Source organism: Sorex araneus, chromosome 5, assembly GCF_027595985.1.
Source record: "Sorex araneus isolate mSorAra2 chromosome 5, mSorAra2.pri, whole genome shotgun sequence".
NCBI classification, from domain to species: Eukaryota; Metazoa; Chordata; class Mammalia; order Eulipotyphla; family Soricidae; genus Sorex; species Sorex araneus.
Genome location: NC_073306.1, coordinates 148,701,063 through 148,728,060, shown reverse-complemented (window position 1 = coordinate 148,728,060; position 26,998 = coordinate 148,701,063). Strand labels below are relative to the sequence as shown.

The following is a 26,998-nucleotide window of genomic DNA, read 5'->3' as shown; positions in this document are numbered from 1 at the left end:
AGTATTTGCAATGCTTGCCTGTCCTTCGCCAAGTACAAGACCAAGATAACTGCCCTCTGACATCCTGATGCATCTATCACATCTTCCAGAAAGGCAATGGAGAGGATTATTCACAATTTCTACTCGGATCTCTTCGACAGCCATATCCATCTGCCCACATCCAGAGGAATATTTGAACAATATTTTAAAGGGATTCCAAGGCCATAATATAGTTTAGCATTTATCTTTGGTTGACCTGTTTCTGTAGACAGAGAAGACAATATCATTTAATGAAGAGTGTAGATAAAATGTAAAATGTCACCCCACTCTACTACGTAGTGATCCAAATAAGGGGTGCTTAGCTGCTCTATCTTGGGTTAAATTTGACCGAATTTGAGGTTTTAGCCTTGGGTAGTTATGGATAAACAAGATAGTCACTATACTGTTTCTGGAAATTGTTTTTTATCTGTATAATCTTTTAGTCCAGTGATTTCTTTTTTTTTCTTTTTTTGCATTCAGAAAGTTTTATTAAAACTTATTTAGAAAGATGTGAGGGAAGACAAAAGAAGGAGAACCTGTTGGAGAGAGAACATAGGCTTTTTCAGTGTTGAAAAACTAAGCAAAGAAACAGAGATAAGCAAGTGATACTTGTGTTCAATGGAGAATGCAGACTTGGAGAACATGCTGAGATCAGCGTTTCCATTATGATAGTTTGTGTATAAGTAACTGGGAACTGTGCTTTAATTGACTTAATTCACCATTTCAAAATGGAAATGGTGAAAATCAGGGCAGCTCTATTTTGCTAAAAATTACCTGGTCAATATATCATCAATCATGTAATTTTCTTCCACATTTCTATTTTGAGTTTTTCATAGGTTTTTAACAGCTATTATAATCTTAAGACCAGTAACATATATGTAAATGGAAACAGCAATTTACAGTGGCAAAGGGAGGCTTGCTATATTACAGTTCTATCTTAGTTGTTTTCTGAAGAAAACCTTTCCGCTTCTGGGCCTTCAGTCCATTCCATTGGAATAAGTATCTGATTTTATTCCAGTATCACACTATTCTCATTATTATAATTTTATAATATACCATAAATCAGAGAAGGCAAAACCTTCCCTCTTATTTTTTCTGAGCATTTCTTGGCTATTTAGGGAATTATATAGTTCTAAACAGATTCTAGCAGAAGTTGTTCTATGTTGAAAAGACCATTCTTAAAAGAAGCCATAGCTACTCCAATAAACATTTATAAGCAGTCCAGATATTGAGAGTTTACACAGAAGGAAAATCCCTAAACCAACATCGAGGCACATTAGATGTGAATCTTAAAGTCTAAATATGAGTTAAATAACCACATATGGATGAGAGGGTACTATAGAAAAGTGACAGACTTCTATGTATAAATTTAAATGTGAAAAAGCCTTCCATTTTTCCTAACTCCAGGAAGAGTCATTAATATTTTATTCTACATTGTGGTATTTGTCCAATGAGCAATAATATGCAACTAAAAACAGTTTCATTAGATTTAGTAAGAGAAAGGGGCTAAAATGTAGGCAAAGACTAGGCAGAGAAATAGTCTGAGAGACTTTAAAGGGAGTATTTGAATGAAATTGATGGTTGAATTTCAGATCTGCTAGGATGAAAATAAGCACATTTCATCCTTGTTATTTGATCCAGTTATAACCTGGATTGTACCTTTAGATGGACTCTAAAAATATAAGTAGTAAGAAAAGGATTGGGGAAGAAGACCAAAATTCAAAGTCACACTGTTATATTAGTCACTGTCATCCCGTTGCTCATCGATTTGTTCGAGCGGACACCAGTAACATCTCTCATTGAGAGACTTATTGTTACTGTTTTTGGCATATCCAATAGTAATGCTTTTATTCCCTTTAGTCCATTATTATCCATGCTGGATGCAACAAAGCTTAGAACCTAGAAGTGGGGGCTGGAATAGCTAAAGCGATTTCTAGGAGACTCACTTTTGTTTTGGCTCAAGTAATGAGAGATAGTTTCCTAGCAAATCTAAATTTCAGAAAGGAATCTTTCAGAAATCAACATAAAAGTTTTTTGCCAACTCTTCTGCACATCCCAAGCTGTGAAAATATGGATAGGCTAACCCAGAAAATTAGAAAGTTACATATGATATAAACAAAACCACGCATATCATAACATAATATTCAAGATACCTAGATATCTAGGAGCACTTAAAGTAGCTCAAATAGCATATGCCTGAGTTACTTCAAGTGTTTTGCATTTCATGGCTCCCAGCCCCACTGGCATAGCTCTGGAGGCCCCCAAGTACCACCAAAGTGACCTTGGTGGGTCCCTACAAAGCTGGACCTGAGCACCAAGTCATAATGCTTGCACAGACACACATAATATCACTGGAAAAAAACCCTAGGACCCTCAATCACATCTCCCGGTAGCCTCTATAAAAATTATTGTCTTGTTGTACATGGCTAGTTCCGGTTCTATCTTCAGTATCACGTTCAATTGCCCCAAAACTTCAGCAGGAGGGATCCCTGAGTATAGAGTCATGAGTAAGCTCTGGGCGTTTCTGGGTGTGGCCTTAAAACAACAAACAAAAAATTATTCAACATATGAAGAATCAGGAAAGCATCAATTTACAGGGAAAGATAATCAAAATTTTCTAAAATAGTTGCTGGAATTATCTCACAGACACCAATACAGTAATTTGGAAAATGCTTCAGCAAGTTATAGCAAGCTTTTTGAATAAGCATAAGACAAAAAGCCAAACTATATATATATTATACACATATATGTATTTATATATGTATATATGTATATAATATATATATATAAATTCCAAATAGAGAAACATGTTCTTTCAAGTAGAAGTAAAAAGTGAGTTTGATAATAAATGACAGGGGAATCATTAAGCTTGAAATACAACAGTAGAAATTATTCAGTATTAAGATTAGAAAATATTTAGAAAAAGTTAACACTTAGGGATTTGTGATATGAAACAAATAAAATATAAAATTTGTGACATTAAATTTATATTAATTTAGGGAGAAAAATACTGTGCAGAAACATCGGGGGAAAAATAATGTTGCATATATCTTTACCCTCATTCACTTTTGCTGGGAGTATATTTTAGTTCAGTATCTACGGAAAATAGTATGGAGACCTCATGATAAAATAAAAAATGAAGGGATCAGAGTGATAATAGAGTAGGTAGGACTCTTGCCTTGTGCACAGCCAATTCGGGTTCCATCCCTGGCACCCCCAGACCCTTGCCGGGAGTGGCCCCTGAGCACAGAACCAGGAGTAAGCCCTGAGCACCTCTAGGTCAACTCTAAAGCATTAAGTCAAAAAGATATATCCAGTCCTATGTATATTGTAGCACTATTTCACTAACAAAGATCTGCAAACATCTATCAAATTGTTGGAAGCTATATATATATATATATATATATATACATATACATATGTATATATATATAATTTTCAGAGGAAAATTAGGGTCATGGCAATTTACAACACTATAAACTTCTCATTCAAAGAATGGAAGTCTGGAGGAAGGGAGGTTTTCTTTTCTTTTCTTTTTTAAGAAACAAATAAATAAAAATGGTTAGTAACCAGAATTCTCTATGAAGTAAAATGCCCCACAGAATAAAGATGAAATAACAATCACTCCCAGATAAAGTAGAACTAGGTGATCTGCAGCCAAATTCTCACTCTAAAATCACTACTGAATTATTTTTCAGGCAGAACATAGCTATTCTATATATAAATATTTTTAAAGATGAAGGAACACAATAAAACGTTTCTTTAATACAATGTTAAACATAAAAGTGGAAATATGGATAAAGACATATGGGTGTACTATGCAAACAATAATCATAAGAAAGGTTAAAAGGACATAAATAGCAAACAAAATAAAATTTAGATCAAGGAACATTACTAGAGATAAAGTGAGACCTTTCAGAATGGCAACAAATTAAATTAACCAAAAGGACATACATTTCATATGTTTAAATTTTCACAAAAAGCTTTAAAACTTATGTAACACAATCTAGCAGGAAAACCAAATATACAAATGCACAATTAGGGGTGGGAATGATAGTATAGTGGGTAGGGCATTTGCCTCGCACAAGGCTAACCTGGGTTCATCCCCATCACCCCATATGGTCCCTAGAGCTTAGACAGGAGTTCTCCCTGAGCACAGAGCCAGGAAGAAGTTCTGAGCATCTCCAGTTGTGGCTCAAATAGACCCATAAAAATGAACAATTACGTTTTGATACATAATCTCTTCTCAGTAACCAAACTCTATTGATAGATATAGTGGATGGGAAGTTCACAGAAATATAAAATTACTGAACAAGTTATCCATCAACTATATATGTATATATGTATATATATCATCCACAAACTATATATATATGTATGTATACAGATTTCCTTATAGACTACTCTAAGCAACAGCAAAATAAACTTTATTTTTTAATGACATAGAATATTTGCCAAGTTAGAACAAAGCCTTGGAGTTGAAACAAAGGAAAACATTTATGGTGCGTAATTGACACAATATGGGATGAGCTATTTAAATAACATTGATCTGCTGAAATCAACAGCAACAGCAGCAATCACAGAAGACCCCAAATACTAGAAACAATATGCTTATAAATAACTCACAGTGAATGAATTACTCTCAATAAAACTAAGATAGTATTTTGAACTGAGTAAAAATAAAAATACAATTGATCAAATTTTGTGTGATAGTTAAAGCAATTTATAGGAGAAAAAAATCTTATCATTGGCTACTACACATAAAAATATCCTGGGGGTTGTGAGATAGTCCAGTGGGTAAGGCACACTGATGAGCTGGGTTTGGCCCTGACACCCCAAGGGGTCCCTGAAGCACACCCAGAGATAATGCTTGAGATCAGGCAGAGCCAGGAGTAAGCCCTGAACACTGCTTGGTTGGTCCAAGTTTTCTTTTTAAAAACATCCCCAATCAGTAATGTAAATTCCTACCTTAAGAAACTTGAAAAACATCTAACTAAATACAATAAAGAAAATGATAATGATAAAGGTAGAAACCAATGATATCTAAAACAGAAGAATGAGATAAAATCCAAACAAAAAGCTCAATTTGTGAAAAATGAGCAAAGTTGCCATATCTTTGCCAAAACAAAGGAAGAATAAGAATGGAATAATTTAATGAGAAGGATAAAAAGATATTGCTGGGGCTGGAGCAATAGTACAGTAGGTAGGGTGTTTGCCTTGGCCTGCGGCCGACCCGGGTTTGAGTCCCAGCAACCCATCAACCCATATGGTCCCTTGAGCACCTCACTTGTTGCTGGGTGTGACCCAAAAAGCAAATACATACATATATATATATATATATATATATATACACACACACATATATTGCTATTGAGCTTCTTAATAGTAAGAGAATAATAAAAGGAATTTTGTTAGAAACATAAGCCTTATAACTTAGAGATAATTAACCAATTCATGAGGAACTGTAACTATTAAAACTCTTCTTTTTGCTTGTTTGTCTTTTGTTTGTTTGTAGTTTTGGCCAGACCCAGCAGTGCTCAAGTTTTACCCCTGGCTCTGTGCTCAGGGATCACTCCTGGCAGGGTTCATATGTGATTGTTGGAAACAAACCCAGGTTAGCCCTGTACAAAGCAAATGTCCTACCTGCTGTACTATCTCTCCAGCCCCTGACTGTTTTGCTAATTGGGCCGTAGCTGGTGTTTCTCAGGGCTTTCTTCCAACTTTGTGTTCAGGTATCAGTCCTGGTGGTGCTCAGAGGACCATATGGGGGAGTGGGAATCAAACCCAGGCAAGGCAAGTACCCTATCTGCTGTGCTGTCTATTCCTCCTGCCCATATTACAACTCTTTCAAACCCACTATTAAAATCAAGATCACATAAAGTGGGATAATTACTAATAGATTTATAGTAAATGCCATATCAAAAGAAATTTTTGAGCCCCTCTCCTATCTCTGTCCTATGTTCACATCTCTAGAGAGATACACTAGGAAAGTCCTGCTAAATATATGGGAAGGAAAAAACAATTCTAGACAAACACTTCTAGGAAACAGATAAATGAACATTTATCATTTTCTGAGTCTAGTATTACTCACAGAAGTCAGACAAAGATAATATCAAATGGAGGGAGAGGGGATGGATTCTAAGCTAAGAGAAAGATATCTCTTGTATCAATATCAATAAAATAAATCAAACATAATCTATAGATAAATGTATGATGATAACTTTTTTCTAACAAAAATTATACTTGGAAATCAATAATAGTCTCTACTATATCAGCAATCTAAACAAGAAAAAATTATCACGATCACAATCATGAAATCCTGTTATTCATTGATTTCTCCAGCGGGCTCAGTAACCTCTCATTTCGTCCTTTCCCTGAGATCTTAGAAGTCTCTCTCGACTCAGCCCTCCCAATGATGTCCCACTGGGGGTTCTTTCAGGGTCAGGGGAATGAGATCCAGCTTGCTACTGGATTTAGCATATGAATACACCATGGGAAGCTTGCAAGGCTGTCCCAGGTGGGCAGGAAACTCAGAAGCTTGCCAGATTCTCCCAGAGGGAGAAGTAAGCTACAAGATATTGCTTCTGAGAGCTTGCTTTTAAGTCTCTCTCTGGATGCTGGCAGTTGATGGGATTACACACACCTGGATTCCTCTACCAGTACCTTCATGCATGAGGCCTGTCCGAATGTGTGGAGAGGGGCTTCCAGCATGGCTGTAGCTAGGTTCTGGTGGTCTTCGGCCGCCGGGAGCTCTGCTCAGGGTGGGGAGGGAAGCTGGAGCCCATCCCCTCCGAGGGGCCCCAAGGAAGACAGCCAGTTGTGCATGCAAGAGACTCTCTGTCAAGAAAAAATTATATTAATTAAAATGGAAAGAACATTTACAAAATATGGTATCATTCGTGATAAAAATTATCACCCAACTAAGAGAACTTTCTTAAGGCAATAAAGAAATTCTCATAATATCTAGAGCTAAAATTACATATAGGAGGCTGAAGCGATAGCACAGGGGGTAGAGCGTTTGCCTTATACACGGCTGACCTGGGTTTGATTCCCAGCATCCCATATGGTGCCCTGAGTGCTGCTAGTGATAATTCCTGCGTGCAGAGCCAGAAGTGACCTGTATGCATCACAAGATGTGACCCAAGAAAGCAAAATAAAATAAAATAAAATAAAATCACACATACTATTTCTAAGTTATTATAACAAGGAAATAAATAATAAATGTCAACATGACAATAAATTTGTACTCATAATCCTGATTTTAAGATTTCTTATTAAGTCACACTGTTTGTTGGTATTGAAGGGATCAATACATAAATCAGTAGGAGAGAACTTATCATAAATCCATACATATACAGCCAAATAATTTTTGACAAAGATGCAAATTTAATGCTTTTTCAATAAATTGTTCTTTACAAAATAGACATACCTGGGTGTAAAAAACATCCAGCAGGGGGCAACCGCCAAGGCGGCTCTCCCCATTGGCTGCCCCTGGGTTTGAGGGGGGTTTGGTCCAGGGCCACTTGCCCAGCTGGGGCGGCCCAGGGCCATGGGGCAGACAGAGGAGGAAATGAGGCCCAAGCCGGTTGGTTGATCTGATGCCGTTTATTCCATTCTCTCCCCACGTGCCTGTTCCAGTTTCTCTGAGCTCCCCATTTCTCCTGTCTCCTCTCTCTCCCCCAGCACTCTTCCTCCCTAGCTCCTCACTCCTCCATCCCGCTCTCTGGATTCTGTTCCTCTTCACTAGTCTCTCCCCCTACTTGTCTCTCTCCACCTTGCCCTCTAGGCTATACACAGTCTGGCAGCAAAATCAACATAAGAAAGCCCTTCCTGAGGGCCAACAGATTCAAAGGAAACACCACCTAGGGGCATTCCAAAGCCTTTCCTGACTGCCAGCAGGCAAAATACCTCTTAAGGTGTTTTTCTCTTTTCCTCAGTCCAAAAACTCCGTCAACATCTCAATACTAGTTATTTTTGTATGGACACAGTAAAAGATACATTGAGGCTTGCAGGGCAGCTCTCCTGGAAACATCTTGCCACAGACTCAGACTACAGCGATCAGGCCACTAGTTATTACTTTTTGGATCATGACAGCATTTGTCCATGGCCGAGCTCTTAACTTATAGTTAAGCCTTAGGCACTTTGGCCAGGCCCATCTTGAACGAACAGATGCCCAGGAGGAAAATATCATGTAGAGTCAAATGACTCCCAGGTTACAGAACATAGCATTAGCTACAGTCTTCCTGTGCCCATACAAAAGGACATGGCTCTAAATAAAGTGTGCAAAGGACTCAAGGAGAAGAAAAAAAACAATATTTACAAGTCAACAGAACACAAAGAAAGAAGTTACAGATAAACACACAGGAATGGGAGCACTGTGATGGGAGTAACCCAATAAATCTAAACTACCATTATGTTATCCTACACTTGGGTAGTTAAAAGAATCTATAGAGATGCTAAAATTCAAGGTGCATCCAAAAGCAGTCAATATTAAAATATGTGTGTGAAAAAAAACATTTAGAGGGGGGACAACAGGGACATTTTAAACCCCCCTTCCCCAAATTCTAGAATTGCATGGAATGATTCCTATTCTTCCAGCAGGGACTTTGAGAGTGTGTGAGGATGCTTTATGGAATGTACTGTTTTGGGTTCAGAGATGGCTGATCTTTAGGGAGGAAATTTCCATAGCTGTAAACTCCATTAGGAAACTGTCCCCTTTGAATGCAGTTTCATGTTTGCACAGCAGCCATCTCACGCCCCTCCGCGCCCCCTCTGTTCTGAGGCCTGAGGAATAGTGAACTCCACCAGCTCTGAGCTCCATCCGCTGAGAAGATGAGGGCTTAGCTGGTCCAGAGCAATAAACGGTATAGATTGCAGGTGTTAGGGAATGTGTCGACACGTCAGCTCATGAAATGAGACAATGCAGTGGGTTTAGGAGCCTGCCCTTGTGTATGGTGACACAGTTGTGTTTTATGGACTGCAAAACAGCCTTGCAAGTGAGGGGCTGGGGTCGGGGGAGTAGCAGGAAGAATGAGCCATTTGGTTGGACCAGCTCCACACCGCAGTCGAGGGGACAATACTAGCTTTTGTGGAGCTTTCTAAAACCATTGAATTATGAGATGTGACGTGCCTGCCTATGTAGCCTGTGCAATTGTTTGGGATGGAAATTTGGTTGTTTATTCATTCAACTAACATTTCAGGAGCTGGGCTGCTGGGCATGGGATAGACACTGTGAATGCAAAGAAATCAGACCTCAGAGGCAAGTCTGCACACACGGCTTGAGGTCTCCAAGGACCTCAGCAGTCAGAGGAGAATCATTTAAATTTGCCTATAAAGGGGAGATCACGTCCAACCAGCGGGAAACTAGCTTGCTCCATGTTAAGAGAAAAGTCCCAAGTCTTCCCTGGACCATCAGGTCATGAACTTCAAAGCTGAATTGAGGATCTGCTCTGCTAATCACTGTCTGTGTATTTGGGGGAGGTCGTTTCACTTCACTGCACCTTCGTTTCATCCTCTGCTCAAAAGGGATAATCATTGCTCCAACACTGTGAGATGCTGCTCAGGCTCAGAATACAGGGGAGTGATGATACTAAAGACTGGCACATTCTGGCATAAGATGAAAAAGTCCGAGTGTCTGGCACATAATAAACTTTCAATGGGTGTTACTTTGAAAAAAATCAAACCTTAGTTCAATGATCTAGCACTGCAAAAGTAGCTCCTTTGAGTTGTATCTTATTTCATTCCTGGGTTCCCCAGGTTAGAGAAATGGGAAGCTGTCCATTGGGGGGGCAAGCTTTTTTCTTAGGAAAACATCCCCAGCCCCCACCCCCAAAAAGAATTGCTTTTGGCAATTCTCAGCCAACTATCACAATGTGCAAACGCAGGGTTGCTCCTGCTCAGCAACTACCCCCGGCCACCCAGCTGTGCTTAGATGCCTTCAGGGCTGCATCCCCTGCTGTGAAGATCTCAAGGGTCCTTCCTGCACTATCTTCCTGCACCATCTCTCTGGCCCTGAGACTTTGTAACACTCGCTTTCTTACTCCCTCATCCCATGACCCAAAAAAACTAATCCACTGCGTTTCTCTGAGTGCAGAAAGGGTGAGGTCAGATGACCTCCAAGGTCCTCTCACACTCCAGTATTTTGCACTCCAGGAAGGTAAAAATAACACTGGCCTCTGCTTTGTAATTCTTACCTGTCGCCGGCAGGAGCAATTTGCTCCTGGCTATAGAGTGCTTGGTAAAAGGACCAATGTCTCCCTCTAGTGGTAAAATGAGAGCAATGTCCTGCCTTTGAATTTGTTCAGGAAAGGGGTCCCAGCGAGGATTACAGAAAGATTGTTCTAGGATGTAACTGCTTATTGATTTAATATTAAGAATCTAAACGTAATATGCTTTGGATAGACCGCAAAGGTAATGCATCAAACTGATTTTTTGGATAATTTTGTTTGTTCTGGGTCGAAGTAGAAAAAAAAACTTTGTAAGAATAATATGAGTATAATTAGATACTCATGGTAGCCCAAGAGGCATCTTAGCAAACATTGGGCTGCAATTCGGTTTTTGTATTTTTACCAAAAGTAACCATGCATGCGTTTTCGAAGGATCGCAGATGTATACAAAACTTGATAAGAACTGCAACTCAGTCTTCTAGCACAGATGTGATTTTTTTTGGGGGGGGGCGTGTTTAGGGAGGGTTAGGGCCACACCCAGTGGTGCTGGGTGCTGAGGGCACTCCTCTTGTTCCCCCCCCTCCATGCGCAGGAAGCTATAGGTCCTGTTGAAGATCAGCTGCTCCACAAGTGTTGCAGGCTGGAAGGTAATGGGAGGGGTCCAGGCAATGCATGTTGCAGAAACAGCATCTAAAGCCGAATAGCCCAAGGACCCATCAGAGGAGCCTAGGAACGCTGTTGAGATGCAGAATTCCAGGCCCAAGCATCTTTGAAGGCCTGGGGCAGAGCTCCACTGATCTAAAAGACCCTCACCTGTTCCCAGCTCCCTCCTGGCTACCACCTAGCACTGGACTGGGAAGGGCAGTCTGGACAAAGCTTATCCCAAGTAACTAAAAAAGGTGAGCTGCTGTCTGCTTCTCCTCTTGAGATGTGAAGCCCAGATTCTCTCTGCGGTGTGCATCTTCCTCTTCCTCTCTGCTTCCTTCCCTTTATTTCCCCAATCAATTTATTATACTTCACTATTCGTCTTCTCCTGAAAAGTTTTTCTGTGAGGGAAGGACCATGAACCCAAAAGGTCGGGGTAAAATTAGGACTGACTGACTTTGCCGCAAAGAGCAATCCCTCCCTCCTGCCGGGCGCGGGGGGGGGGAGGGTTGGGGTGGGGGGCGCCGGCAGCTCCCTGCATGGTGCAGAGCAAGTGGACCTCAGGCGCTGGCCTATGGGGTGGGCAGGAAGTGAGCGCCAGTACTGTGCAGGGCAGTACTGACTTCGATCAGCCCTGAATCTCGCAGGTGCTTCCCCGTGGCCACCAGAGGTGGGTAGAGAAAAGCAGAAGCTTTCTCTCTTGAGGTTGCCACCTCTGTCTTCACCACGTCACATAAGCCACCCAAGGAATCCGCACTGAGGGCACAACACAAGCTCCTCGGGCCCTAGACAAGCTCTCCAGCTCTCACACGCCTACCCCGGCTCCAAGACACTGTCTTGGGGGCATCTGCTCCAGCCTGGGGGGAAATGATTCTGTGCTGTTGTCTTTGTCTATATCTTTTCTATTTCTGTTTCTCCCGCTTTATAATAGTGTGGGCGCTTGCTCTCTAGGCACCTAATCTTGCTGCATGGCACCCACTGAAGTGCCAGTGTATCTTCTCCAGCACCCCTGGGCCCCTCTTCCCTTCTCAGCCGACTCTAACTCTCCCAACTAGGTCAAGAACTTGTTTTACTTTTGCCTGCATCTTCCAAAACAATTATTATATATCTCGATTTTTCTGTTAGTCATTAATGTTGATGTCCCAATCCCGAAGATGTTTTTGCCTACATTTTCTCCACCATCATCTTCTCTGTTCCCCGTACTTCCCTTTTCTCCGTTTCCCCCATATGCTCATCTAAGGATTTCAGTTTAATTTTGTTTCATCTGGCACCTTTAGTCCAATAGTCAGTACTACATTATTTTTACAATATAACTGCATTTAATTTAATATTATTATATTTATTTTCCTGCAAGATTTTTTACCCATGAGGCCAATGATTTTACTTTTTGTTTCCTTTGCTTATTTTTCATACCGATAAACGATTGATTCCCGTCTAAATTTTCCCTGTTAAGCACATCTCACAAGAACACAAGCACACATACCTTAGATGTTTAAATGTTCTGTCTTGCAGGCACCTCTGCAGCATGCTCTCCTCTCTCACTTCCTCCAGGCCTGCTGCAAAGACAGCTCCCTTATCACTTCGCTTTGCAGGTCAGTTTTCTTTTGCTTTCTCCTGTTCCTATCTTATAAGAAAGTCAGAGGAGAGACAAATACATAGACAAGGGCAGAAGAAATTAGATAAGAAGCCACATAGAACACTAAAAAATTTTGTCAGTGGTCATTAAAATAATTATTCTCTCTGTTTTCTTCGAGGGATTTATAGTTTGTGATACAGATACAGAGAGCGAGAGAGAGAGTCTGCCATAGAGGCAGGGGATTGGGGGACAGGAAGAAAACTGGGAGCACTGGACACTGGTGGTGGGAAATGTACATTTGTGAAGGGATGGGTGTTGGAATATTATATGACTGAAACCCAGTCATGAACAGTTTTGTAACTATCTCATTGTGACTCAATTAAAAATATAAATATAAATAAAAAATTTTAAAAAGAAAGTAAAAAAAATTCTAGTTTCTCTAATTTCAATAGAGGTGAAGTTAGTAGTATCAGTGTACGTCCAAAGCCAAACGGACTGGCACCTTTGACTTCCGTGTAGCGAGGGTTGGCACAGAGAATGAGAAAAACACAAGGACTTCCCAGACTTTAGAATCTCCTGAGCACCCAGGCTGGTCATGCAGTCTTAGTACAATTGCTCCTCCATCCTGGCCCCTAACACGTGAGCCATTGTTTAAGTTGACAGAGACTCTAAGGATAATTAACATCAGAATTCAATAGGTACGCAAAGAAAAGAGGCTGGTGTATTTCCACCAAGCCAGTCATCGGGCACCCTTAACATTTAGAATAAAGTCATGGTAATTCCCTGTTCTATGTTGCCCTCTACACCTAAAAGACCCCAAACTGTTTTATTCTATTCTTTTCTGGGTGCATTTTTGCTTGCCCTGTAATCTAATCTTTTTTTGTTCTGGGGGCATTTTTGTTTTGATTTTGTCTTAGATTCTAGTCTCAAAGACCTAAACTGCTTTGCCTAGGGAGCTCTCCCAACCTTGGGCTCATTGTCAAGAGGACAGTTCCCCAAAGATGTACAAAGTTATTGCACGCCCCCCCCCCCCACCAAAATACCCGGACCATCCACGGCCTTTTCCAGACTCGCCCTAAGTCCACCTTTTCTCCACCCCACTCACACCCCACCTCTTATCTCTCATCTGTTTGTTCATCAGTGTTGTCATCCGAGCCAAGGGTTTGTTCTTCACCGCTGTGTATCCCGTGGTTCAGGCGCTGTGTTCCACAGGCAAGGGAAATTATCTATCCCTGGTTCTTCTCCTCTGAATTGTTTCACTTAGCGAGATGCCCATAAGTCCCATTCATGTTGCAGTGACTTTGTGTTCTCTCACAGCTGCATAGAATTTCATTGTTTATGTATAGCACGACTGTCATTGATTCTTCTAAGGGGTCAAGGTACGTGTCAAATTTTAAAACAAGAAGAGGGATGTATGAAACTACAAATTTCAAGAAGTAACAAAAAGGATTTTGAGAATTGCACTGTAGCACTGTCGTAGCACTGTCGTCCCATTGTTCATTGATTTCCTCGAGTGGGCACCAGTAACGTCTCCATTGTGAAACTTGTTACTGTTTTTGGCATATCCAATTCACCATGGTAGCTTGCCAGGCTCTGTCGTGTGGGGGAGATACCCTCCGTATCTTGCCGGGCTCTCCAAGAGGGACCAAGGATTTGAACCCGGGTCGGCCACGTGCCGTGCTATCGCTCCAGCCCTTTAAGAGTTATGAATAATAAAAAGTCGATAATATGTAACTATGAGGACTGAACTTGATGTTGGTATTAGGGCACCTATTTGCCTCCTGGATTACAGTTTCCTCCTTTCTGCTTTATTTCCCACTCACAGACAGCATATCAATCCTCGCAGATGATATCTCAGAATTCATGAGGCGAAAATCAACTTCTTGTCTGTCTAAAATATCTTTATTCTACCTTCTTGTGCCCTTGATTGAATGTATGAAAGAGTCTTAGAGGGGAAAATTATTGTCTCTCAGAATTGTTTGCTTTTTCTCTTTGTTGGGTCCTTTGTGGGGTGGTCACACTTGGAAATGCTCAGGGTTACTTCTCCCTCTGTGCTCAGGGTTCATTCCTAGAGGTACTCGAGGGACTATGCATATGGAGTGCCAGAGATCAAACCCAAGAAAAATCAGAACCCTACTAGCTATTCCTCAGATTTTTAAATGCGTTTATCCATTGCCTGTAACTTCCTGTGTCACTGTTGAGAAGTAGAGAATTATAGTGACACGTGTGCATCTATCTCCTCGCTGGCAATAGTGGCCCTCTTTATAGATGCTTATAGAATCTTTTCTATCCTCTCTAATGTTCTGATAATTCTTGATTGTAGGTCTGCATATAGAATTGTTTCCATGCATTACTTAAGCGTTTTGAAACAGAAACTCTTCTATTTCTATAAACTCAAGGAACTGGTTGACTACTTTCTTGGTGAATGCTTTTCTTTAAACTTTGTACTCTATGGGGCATCCCTAATTGAAATCTTGGATGTTTCACTTCTATATTTTGATCTCATCCACTTTGCTATTACTCTCTTCTATGCTTTGCCAAATTGACTCAATTTTATCTTTAAAGGTCTCTGCTAGGTTTTGCTTGTCTTTTCTCATATTTGAATATAACTTTCCCTTTTCTCATAATTCCAAGACTTCTTTCTGTTGCTCTTTGAGAATTGCCATTTGATAATTTTGTCTTCTTGTTCTGTAAATCACTGTATTTTTAAGTTCTCTTATTTCTACATGGATTCTCTTCTCATTTAGTTACTTTGTCTCTCTCTCTCTCTCTCTCTCTCTCTCTCTCTCTCTCTCTCTCTTTGTCTGACTTTCTCTTTAGATACTTTTTATCCTTCAATGCCAAAAGACCTTGACCAATAGCCAGTCAAGGATGGACATAACTACAGGCCGCTGGTATGTTTACCTGAGGAAGATCTAACTGGTTGCGTTCACTGCCTATTCCCATAAAGCCTATGTTATGGGAATTATGTCCTTTCCCGTGGGCTGGTCCAGTTCTTTGCAGAAACTCTTTTATTTTTCTGTATATTAGTCAAGTTTCCAACACTGAAAGTTCAGGGCTAGGAAGAGGCACGCTGAATATGTAAATGCCCGCTTAAATTTATGGTTCTCATTATGGCAATGTTGCTCAGACACCTGCAAGTGTCACCTCAGGGAAGAAGTTCTTGTGTCTACTTATTGGAGGGGAAGTTGTAGAGAGAAAAGGAGAAGGGATCCAGCCACCTCATGACTTTCCAACAGCATCTCAGCCACTCCTGCTGCCGTTTGCCCACCTTCTTTCCCATCCTTTGGACATATGGTGTTGCCCTTTCTGAGTCTTTCAGTTCTGTGATGTAAATCCAGAGTCTTTTTTTGAGAGTCTGCTAAGTTAGTTAACCAACTCAGGCATCTGCTTTCCAGCTTTCAAAATTGTTGCTCTCTTCTCTCAGTTTTGTCCTCATGGATTTACACTTTTTAAAATGGTTTTTCAGTCTCCCTTTAGATATTTTTTGAAGGGGGAAAGTAGTTTAGGAGAATGGGATTACTGTGAAAGTGGGGTGTGTGTTTGTAGGTGTGTGTTTGTGTCCCACCCATTGATGCCCTGTCTTTAGAAGTCACTTAATAAATTATAGTTCAGAATTTCCTTTTATTCCACATTTTGAGTAGGAATTCATTTACAATGTGACTGGGGAAATGAAGAGAAATAATTGAAAGGCAGAAGCTGTGGCAGAAACTGAATTATGCCATAGTGCTAGGGACCGAAGCGGGACTCTCACAGCCTCAGTTTAAGTGATAAGAGGAACAAGGATTTCTTTATTTATTTCTGACTCCTGGGTATTTCCAGTATTATGTGCTACTCCTTAGCTCATGTTCTCAGATTTCATCTTAATGAGGCAATAATTCCATGAAGTAAACATAATGATCCTGGTTTTAGAGAGAAATAAATTACAACCTATAGGCTAAAGAAACACATGGAGATTGAATTTAAAAAAAAATTAAAGATTCAGTGAAGGTCTTCTTGACAGCCTATAATCTCACCATTCCAGCCAACTCCATTCCTTGGTGCAGCTGAATGAGGACAAGGTATTGAATCGTGCCCTGTTGTTTACAATTACCCAAATTCTTTCTTGTCACAGACTCATGCTTGACTTAAAAGGAGGAAAAGGATCGCTGGGAGTGTGGTCTCTAATCGGGAGCAACGCTGACTCATTCCGTGACCTTGAGCACATTGCTTCACTTCTAGGGGCCTCCATTTCTACATCAGTAAAAGGAGATCATCAGAATAAATGGTCTGTTACATTCTGATGATCTATCTTGCAGATGGTGAGCTGAAGGTGCTGAGAGCTTCCAGTCCGATGGGAAGGCAAATACTTGGCCACCCTCTAACTTTCTGTTTATACTCTGAGCAAGAAACTTCCCAACAGATAGTTCGACAGTCTTCCAAATGCCAATGGGCATGAAATATAGGTTTCTCCCAAGGACTTCTTTAGAACAGAATCTCTCCATGTCCCCCTGGGGGGAGTACAGGGTCTTGTCTGAACTCTAGGTAAATAAATATTCCAAAATGTGGGATCGAAATGGAAGTCAAAGGCGAGGTTGCAGAGGACGTTGCACCTTTTACCATATGGGACTCAATGTGTTTGATTATTTTGTGAATGCACAAGGTGACACAGTGGTTTCTTCAAAGCCCTTCTGTGCATGCCTTTCAGGGTTATAATCCATGTGAATTTAGATAATGAGGTAATTGAGTTTAATGACTGAAGCAGTGATTCAGGAAAGAGCAGACCTCAAATTGTTTATAATAATAATTATTACTAATACTTCTATGATATTACTAAAGCAATAATAAAATGATAATAACTTCCATTTGAGAAATAAAAGCAGTTATTTCATTATGTAAATATATAATATTATCAGACTATTTATGCCCAAATGACAGAGTATTTATTGAATTGCCAATGACTGATTGATAATGATGCTCTAGGCAAAATAAGTCTTAGGTCATTAACAGGGAAACTATAAAAGAAAGCAGAGGCATATAATATTAATTTCAAACCCATAAATTGCTTAATCACAATTGTGAGGTTTTTTTATAAACCATAATATCACTTGCATTATAGGTTTAAAATGATGTATTTAAAAGTCTGTTTTCCCTGAGGAATTCTGTTTTTTTTTTCAGGGATATGGTGCAGCAGCATTGTCTGTGTGCTTTGGAAAGATTAGCTCACTCAATTCTCAATTGTCATAATATTAAATGAAATAGATACAATTATTACCAAAATTACTTGGAGCTTAGAGATGTGAGTACGGTGGGTTTTTTTTGTGTGTTTTATTTAGTGTTTTTAACTTTATTTAAACATAGTGGTTTATAAGGTTGTTCATAATAGAGTCGCTTCTGGTATTCAGTGTTCCAATACCAATCCCACCACTCGTGTGATCTTCCCACCCCCATGGCCCTCTTTTCTAATCCACCCCTCAAGTCTACTCCTTAGCAGGCACAAAGATCTATTTATATTGCTTTTAAACTAAATGCATAACAGAGAAATAGAAAATTATTTTATGCCATACTACAGTAGTGTTGCCAACTTTATCATAGTTAACCCAAGTTAAATGTTTCATTCATTTTCCTGGCCTTTTGTTTACCAATAGTTGTTTTTGAATCTTAATGTCAACTTTTCATCTTATTGCCAATGAGCTGCCTGTGAACAATGGTTGTGTGGTTTCTTAGTAGGATTGTTCAGACATATTTTAAAATGAGATTCTATCTTTGATATAAATAAATTTTTCTAATGTTGCAATTATAATATCTCATTGATTATTGACAGCCTTTCACATATTAGCTTAAGTTTGGCATTACTCCCCTCTCAAGACTTCCAAAGTAGAGAAATTAGCCAAACTTTTTATATTGAGACTTTGTACCTCATTTTTATTAGTTCAAAATGACAAAATAAAATACTGTATGGAATGTGTATATTCTTTTATTCAGTTGTACTGGTAATTTGCCAAACTACTTATAATAAATATTCACCAAATAACTAAAGGAATAGTGCATCGAGTCAAAGATGCATGGATTCCAGTACTGATTTTTCTCTTTAAAAAAGGATTGCGGGCATGTCTTCCCAAAACTGTTGATGGAAAATAGTAGCATTATTACTACTCCCCAGGGTGAGTTGGTGACATGACATCATTTCTGTGGAAGCATGAGCCACAATAATTGTGTAACAGTTGGTGTTGAACTGGTTCTTATTAATTTAGCCAACAAATTCAGTCCTAAGACAACTTCTTTCTAGGATGAGATGCCACTTGCTGTTCCAGAGCAAGTGAGCCCACTTGCACTTACACAAGCTAAGTGTCACAACTATATTGAAATTTCAACTGTACTGAAATCATATGCCTGAAATGTTTTCTTTCCTATTCAACATGACTTGTTTACATGGTGTTGGATCAAATGGAAAGGAGAAGGACAATGAGATGCACGGCTTCTCTCTGAAGAGGCAGCTGCAACATAAAAGATGCCTCAGGAAACAGGATAATCTGTTTGTGTGGCCACAATCCTATGATCCCTGACCTGTTTTAATCTTCTGAGGTGGAGACCTGTGATACTTTTGTTCCCAGGTGGAACTCAATGTTGAAAACAGAAAACACACACATACACACACACACACATACCATACACTTATACTCTCTCTCTCTCTCTCTCTCTCTCTCTCTCTCTCTTTCTCTCTCCTATTGAGTATTTTCCTCATATCATTTGAAATAACTTGAAAATCTCTGGTATATGCTTTTCATCTTTCTTCTTTGTGCTGACGGGTTCATATGTCCTGCGTTGAAAAAGTAACATGGATTTTCCTGAAATCTCATCTCCCTTGAGGATTTGGGATGCTCTTGGGTATCTGCCACAGTAAGAAAACAAGCTGAAAGAATGTGGAAATTTGAAGCCATCTGGCTGCTGGTCCACTTTCACACCGGCTCTAAGGGTCATTGAGAGCCCTCCAAGGGCTATTGAGACGCGGCTCCAACAGGAAACATTTGATCTTGTCCCAGCAATACCCAGACATGTGGACTTCGATGTGTGAATTGTCTACAAACTGTGTGGTTAGAGATGATATGAAAGGGAGCTGGGAGGAGGTACCTGGAAACTGATTTCATTCTCTTCAAAACTATCAAAATCCTAACATTCAAATACCTGGGCTACTATCGTAGGTCAATTTATCTTGCTTGAGTGAGAATCATTGGAATTTTTGAACATGTTTGGGAAGAACTCTGCTTAGTGTTGGAAATATGACTAAGAAGGATGGCAGAGACACTGACCCTCTGGGGTCCCTGGTGGTAGACACACGAGCAAGCACTGACACTACAAGATGATGTCTTCAGAGAGTTTCCAGCAGGGACTGCCAAAGACACACTCATGCCTAGAAGAGAATGTGAGCACCCGTTCCCCTGGGAAGTTGACAAAAATTATAGCACTGTCGTTCATACAACTGGTAGTGAATACCTGACAAAGTGTCAGGGTCAGTGTTCTTGACCTTTATGTACTGTCAGGAGAGATGGATTCAGCCTTCAGAGCTTCTGTAAGAGAAGAACACAGGCTGATTGGCTAAATAACAGAGCTATTTTCTCCCACTTCTGGAGCCCAGGGTGATCTGTTCAAGGATCCATCTGAGGCCTCTATTCCTGGCTTCCTAGCTGGTAGGTCACATCACTGCACTCATCTCATCCCTCCTTTCGGTGCTCATGGGGAGAGGGGGTGAATTCTTCAGTATCTCTGGTGCTATCAGATCAGGCCACTCTTCAGAACCCCTTTCACTTGATTACTCTCCTAGAGCCTCATTTTCCAACTTAGCTACAGTGGGTATTAGGGCCTTAATATGTGGATTGTTGGAAGACTGGCATAAACATGGAGTCCACAGCAAAAGGAGGTAAAATTTTATCTATGTCAAGACATGGTGGTGACAAGTGAGATTTCTAAACTTGGGAGTATACATTATTTTGTTTATTTTTGGGTCACACTCAGAGGTGCCCATGGTTTATTACTCACTCTGTGCTCAGGGATCACTCCTGGAAAGCTTAGGGGACCTTATAGGGTGCTGGACACTGAACCTGGGTCAGCCAGGTGTACGAAAGTGCCCTCTTGTACCATCTCTAGCGGCCATATTTATTATTGTGGGATCAGAATAGAATTATCACAGAAAACATAAACTGCTCCATGAAATTGGAATTTCAGATTGAAAAAGCATTTTTTAAAATGTAAGCAGCACTCAAAGATAGCACGACATATAATATTAAAGAATTTTACCAGTGGCAAAGATGTGGGGAGAAAGGGACTCTTATTCATTGTTGGTCTGAATGCCGACTAGTCCAGCCTTTTGGAAAACAATATGGACAAGCCTCAAAAACTATAAATTGAGCTCCCATTTGATCCAGCAATACCATTTCTGGGAATATACCTTGGGGCCCAAAAACGCCATCTGCACTTTGATATATATTCACAATAGCTGGAATCTGGAAACAATCCAAGTGTCTGAGAACAGATGATTGAATAAAAAACTTTGGTACATTTAGACAATGGAATACTACACAGCTGTTAGGAAGAATGAAATCATGAAATTTTCTTATAAGTGGATTGACATGGAAAGTACCATGTTGAATGAAATGAGTCAGAAGAATGACTGCATTCATTTGTGGGATATATATATGCATATATATATATATATATATATATATTTGCTCGAGCGATTTGCTCAAGCAGGCACCAGTAACGTCTCCATTGTGAAACTTGTTACTGTTTTTGGCATATCGAATACACCATGGGTAGCTTGCCAGGCTCTGCTCTATATATGGGCATTTGTCTAGGCCCATTTAGATGCCAGGATAGCTCACAGCTTGCCCTGGGTCCATTCCATCCCTTGTAGGGACCCTGCTTTGGGGGTGCTAGGAATTAAGGGCAACTGAGTTGAGAAAGCAGATGCCCAGGAGTAAATACTATTGGAGTCAATCAGCTCCCAAGTTACAAAGCATAATATTAACTGTCTTCCTGTGTCTATACAGAAAGGACATTGCTTTAAGGTAAACTAAGTTCCTTGCGACAAGGCTGAAAGGACAAACCCAATGTTATCCTACATTAAAGGGAAGCTGAAAATGCAATATCTATGCTGATGTTTGGTGAGCCCTTATCTATGTGGCAGCGTAGAGGTCCTCTAGCTCTTTGTCCTGTGTCTTCTGCCTGTGTCTCTTATTTCTACTTTTAAGCCCACCACCAAGGACCAATGTGATCTCAAGTTCATCCAACATTTTAAAGAAAGGTACACAAAAAAATGCTCATGAGTATTACCCATCCTAACAACATTTAAGAAGCTCCTATGTTTTGCAAGCCTGTACTGGTTGATCATGAAAAAGCAAAGTCCCCAGAAGACTCACAAAAATGGGATGAACAATTTTCCTATACCTGGAAAAACAAGAAGAGATTCAATGGTCTCTCTCCCCGTAAGGAATTTGCTGGACTTTAACATGGAAAGAGAGGAGATAGGCATAAGTTGAGGTATTGTTCAGTATCTGCATTTTGGAGGAAAACTGGAGGCTTTGAGAAGGAGATGAATGAGTGTGAAAACCAGCTTCATAAATAAATTTGGGTGGGGGAGTATGAATCAGCTCATGCAAGTATAATAATCAATGTTTTTGCAACTTTTTACTCCCATTCCCAAATTTAAAGGAACTTTCTGCTGTTGAGAGAGTGAAAACGGGGCCAGAGCGATATTACAGCAGGTAGGACATTTTTTTTTGGACATAGCCAACCCAGATTCGATCCCTGACATCCCATATGGTCCCCCAAGCACTGCCAGAAGTAATTCTTTTTTTTGTTTTGTTTTTTTGGGTCACACCCGGCGATGCACAGGGGTTACTCATGGCTCTTCACTCAGGAATTACCCCTGGCGGTGCTCAGGGGACCATATGGGATGCTGGGATTAGAACCCGGGTCGGCTGCGTGCAAGGCAAACGCCCCACCCGCTGTGCTATCGCTCCAGCCCCATCCAGAAGTAATTCTTGAGAGCAGAGCCAGGAGCAATCCCTGAGCATCACTAAGTGTGACCAAAAAGAAAAGAAAAAGAAAAGAAAAAGTAAAAAGGAATACACCTCGACTTATAATTTAGAGTATGGGGCAACTCCTTTGGGAGAAGCCATCTTGCTACATTCTTTTGGGTCTGATTGCATCAAAAGAAATACCATAATTTTGGATAATGACATTAGTCCCATGACTGAACAGGCCTGATCGGTGGAGACTGTTAAATGGATCTATCCTTGACCCACAGTCACCTTTTTCATCATGGCCATTTGCAAACAAACTACAGTAATATTTCCCCACCAATCTTTGTACATGCAATATGTTATTACGTGTGTTCACTATCTGTTCCTTAATTGTGTGTTACTACCTTTCTCCTAAACTCCTAAATATATATCTAGTGCCTCATCAACCTAACACTACCAGGAATAAAAACAGAGCCCCATTTCTCTGCAACTTGTCTATATCTTTGACTGATTAGACAGATGGCCCAAGTAGGTTGTCCTCTAGCTAATAAACCCTCTCTTTTTTATTCAGCCTTTCCTATGCTTTTCGGATGACAAAAGTAAGACTGAATACAAATAAGAATGCCACTTGCTTTTGGATGCAGCCTGGTCTCTGGCTGCCTGGGCAGTTCAGCTGAGTTTCTCATCATCAGATCTTCCTATTGGAGAGTTAAGTAACTTGTTTGGAGGGTAGGTCACAACTCAACACTCCCTTAAGTTGCAATGAATCCCCGCTGAATCTTTTCTCCACTTCTCATGTCTCCTACCAGTATGTCTGTTTGACTGAGTGGTGCATGATTCCCTGAATGTGACAGCTCACCACCACAGGCATGCCTGAGAGAGCACATGAAAATGCAAGACACCTAATTATAATTTGAGCGTCAGATAAACAGTGAAATTCTTTTGTGCCCATTTATTTTTTAATTGAATCACAGTGATGTACACATTTACAAAGTTGTTCATGATCAGATTCCAGTCATATAATGTTCCAACACCTGTCCCTTCACCGGTGTATTTTCCCCACCACCAGTAGTACCAGTTTCCCTTCTGCCCCCACCCCATCCCACCTCCTGCCACTATAGTGGGCACTTCTCCTCCCTTTCTCTCTCTGTCTTTCTCTTTATACATCTCTTTCTCCCCTTCTTTTTTTGCGTTTTATGGTTTGCAATACAGATAATGAAAGCTTATCAAGTATATCCTTTTACCTGTGCCCTACCCCCCCCCCCCCACACACACACACTCTTGTGGCAAGCTTAGCTTCCAAACATTGACTGTCCTCCTGGCCCCTGTTCACCCTCATCTTGGCTATTAGTCATATATATATATACATATATATACATATATATATACGAATGCTATATATGGTCATAGACAAATGCTCTCATGATCCAAAATAATGACGAGACTAGGACCTCTTGGGGTTAGGAAGACTAACCTAACCTGAGGACTGTGGTCTGGAATCTATAGTGAGATGTCCTCAGGAAGAACCAAACTTTAAGTTTGATATATCTCTTATTGTGCTCATACAGAATGACATTGCTAGAAATATTAGAAGTAAATTTACTATAACTATCTAAGTGGATTACTAGCTGAGGAAAGAAGAAAGTGACACACCCTGGATGGGAGATCGCCCTTGAGCTGATCTCTTAGTAATCTGGAGTAATCTCCTTAGATGAGATTTTGTTAATCTCTTGGAGGATTGGTCTTACCCCTCTTTGTTGATTTGTTAATGTTCAACCCACATTCGTGTCACCACCCTATGTGACTGTTATATAAACGAAGACTGTAAGAGAAGCAGAGAGAGAGAGAGAAGACACAGAAGGAGAGAAGGTACAGAAGCAGAGAGAAGACACAGAAGCAGAGCACAGAGCAGAAGAGAATCTTAGGAGTCAGAAGCAGGGGAAATAAGGAGCACAAAGCGAGTGAGAAGTGAGAGTGAGAAGGGCTCAAAGAGGGAAGCAGAAGGGCTCCAGAGAGAGAGAGAGATCAGAAGAAGAGATATTGGAAGAGACCAGAGGAGAGACGACAGAGACAGAGTCAGAGATAGATAGACAGTTAGAAGAGAGCATTGTGGCACACACAGAAGCAGAGCATGAGGAGCCATCCCAATTCGGTCCATACACAGTGGCTCGAGAGTACTGAACGCGAGAGGCAAGAGAGTGAGCGCCTCCCCAAGAGCCTGCAAACAACAAACACACACACACACACACACACACATATCACCCCTTTCTGCGCGTGTGTCTTTATATTTTTTACACTTTAAGATGCATCAATTTGCTTCAACTGAAACTGGTTCAATTTATTTAAACTACATTTTCCTTAAATTACATTAGTTTCTCCAAAATTAAACTTTACTTACACTGAATTCTTAACATTGTGTTCTACCTATAAACAACCAGTACTTAACCTAAGCACAGGATTATGCTTCCATGAATTCACAAATACAATTATTATATATTTAAGGTGTATGTAGGCTGAGTATTCACTTTCTCTTCTGTGATTGAACAGGACAAATCCTGTGGCTTTTTAATAGGAAAAAGTCATAGAGTTGCACCCAGACTCTCAGGTTGTGGTGCAGTGAATCTGGAGGAAAAACAAATCTTTTGCATGTGATGTAGAGGGGACATTTAGGATAATATGAGTTAGCCTTGTCCTCATTCTACAGGTACTGCACCTAGCTCAGAGGGTGTCATTAGTCTGACCAACACAAGCCAACCAAGTGGAGAAGCCACACACCTCCCGGTTCCCACAGAGCTTTTTGTCTACACATCACCTAAATGTTCTTCATATCTTTGTCTTGTGTAGAAAAGTTGTATAAGTGCTAAATCTAATATCTGGAAAGAGCTGCAATCCCTAAATCCTACCTAGAACAATGTCTCCAAGCATTGACCCAAATATAAAGACAATAGGGCTTGCTGTTTAGTGATTTTTATTATAGGAAATGATTTGTACACACAACATTCAGATGAGACAGATTCATGTCCTTCCTACTCAACAGATTAGGACAATGATTCTAAACTTTCACAATGGTGTTAGCTCTTAATTGTTGATTCTTTTTTTTTTTTTGCTTTTTTTTTTGGGTCACACCTGGCGATGCACAGGGGTTACTCCTGGCTTTGCACTCAGGAATTACTCCTGGCGGTGCTCAGGGGACCATATGGGATGCTGGGAATCGAACCCGGGTTGGCCGCGTGCAAGGCAAACGCCCTACCCGCTGTGCTATCACTCCAGCCCCCCTAATTGTTGATTCTTTACTCCTTTCCAGGTCCTGTAATAAATACTTGAACTGTCTGAAAACCTTTAACCTCTGGGAGAATAGATTTTGTAATCCCCTATGCTTTATTGAAGCAATCGAAGCTTACAACAGTTGTCTGTGGATTCATAGTCAGTTGGAGTGGTACCAACTCAGGAAGGCCTTCTGAGCTCATGCACGTAACTAATAGCAAAGATGTAGATGTCTTGCTCTGGGGTGGAAAGGTCGAGATAGGTCTGAAAAATCTCTGACTTCAATGTTCACCTTGTATTTAATATTATACACTCTACTTCCATTTAACATTATACTATACTATAAAATTGTGAGTCTGGAATGAACTTCACAATCATGATCACGAAATCCTATTGTTCATCGATTTCTTGAGCGGGCTCAGTAACTTCTCCATTCATCCTATCCCTGAGATTTTAGAAGTTCTCTCCATTCGGCCTTCCTAATGGTGCCACATTGGAGGCTCTTTCAGGGTCAGGGGAATGAGATCCAGCTTGTAGCTGGCTTTAGTATATGAATACACCATGGGAAGCTTGCTAGGCTGTCCCATGTGGGCAGGAAACTCTCAGTAGCTTGCTACTTTCTCCCAGAGGGAGAAGTAGGTTCTAAGATATTGCGCAGCTGCAAAGCAGCTGCACACTTCTGGGAGCTTGCTTTTAAGTCTCTGGATGTTGGCTGTTGACGGGATTACACACACCTGGGTTCCTCTGCCAGTACCTTCATGCATGAGGCTTGTCCAAACGTGTGGAGAAGGGCCTTGAGCATGGCTGTGGCTAGGTTCCAGTGGTCTTTGGCTGCCGGGAGCTCTGCTTGGGCCGGGGAGGGAAGCTGGAGCCATCCCCTCCGAGGGGCCCCGGTGAAGAAAGCCAGGCGTGCGGACAAAAGACTCTCTGCATCACTCTCTTCTGGGAGCTTGCTTTTAAGTCTCTCTCTGGATGTTGACCATTGATGGGATTACACACACCTGGGTTCCTCTGCCAGTACCTTCATGCATGAGGCCTGTCCGAATGTGTGGAGAGGGGCACCGAGAATGGCTGTGGCTAGGTTCTGGTGGTCTCCGGCTGCTGGGAGCTCTGCTTGGGGCAGGGAGGGAAGCTGGTGCCCATCCCCTCCGAGGGGCCCCGGGGAAGACAACCAGGAGTGCAGGCAAGAGATTTGCCCGCACCTGTCATATAGAAGAAATAAATGCTAACTGTAATCACTTTTTTTTTTTTTGCTTTTTGGGTCACACCCAGCGATGCTCAGGGGTTACTCCTGGTTCTGCACTCAGGAATTACTCCTGGCAGTGCTT

At 40.8% G+C, this 26,998-nt stretch overlaps 1 pseudogene; it reads right to left on the bottom strand.

Annotated features, from left to right (window-relative positions):
- Positions 1–8,668: 8,668 nt before the first annotated feature.
- The window catches only part of LOC129405017 (uncharacterized), a 120,412-nt pseudogene continuing 102,082 nt past the window's right edge, over positions 8,669–26,998 (bottom strand).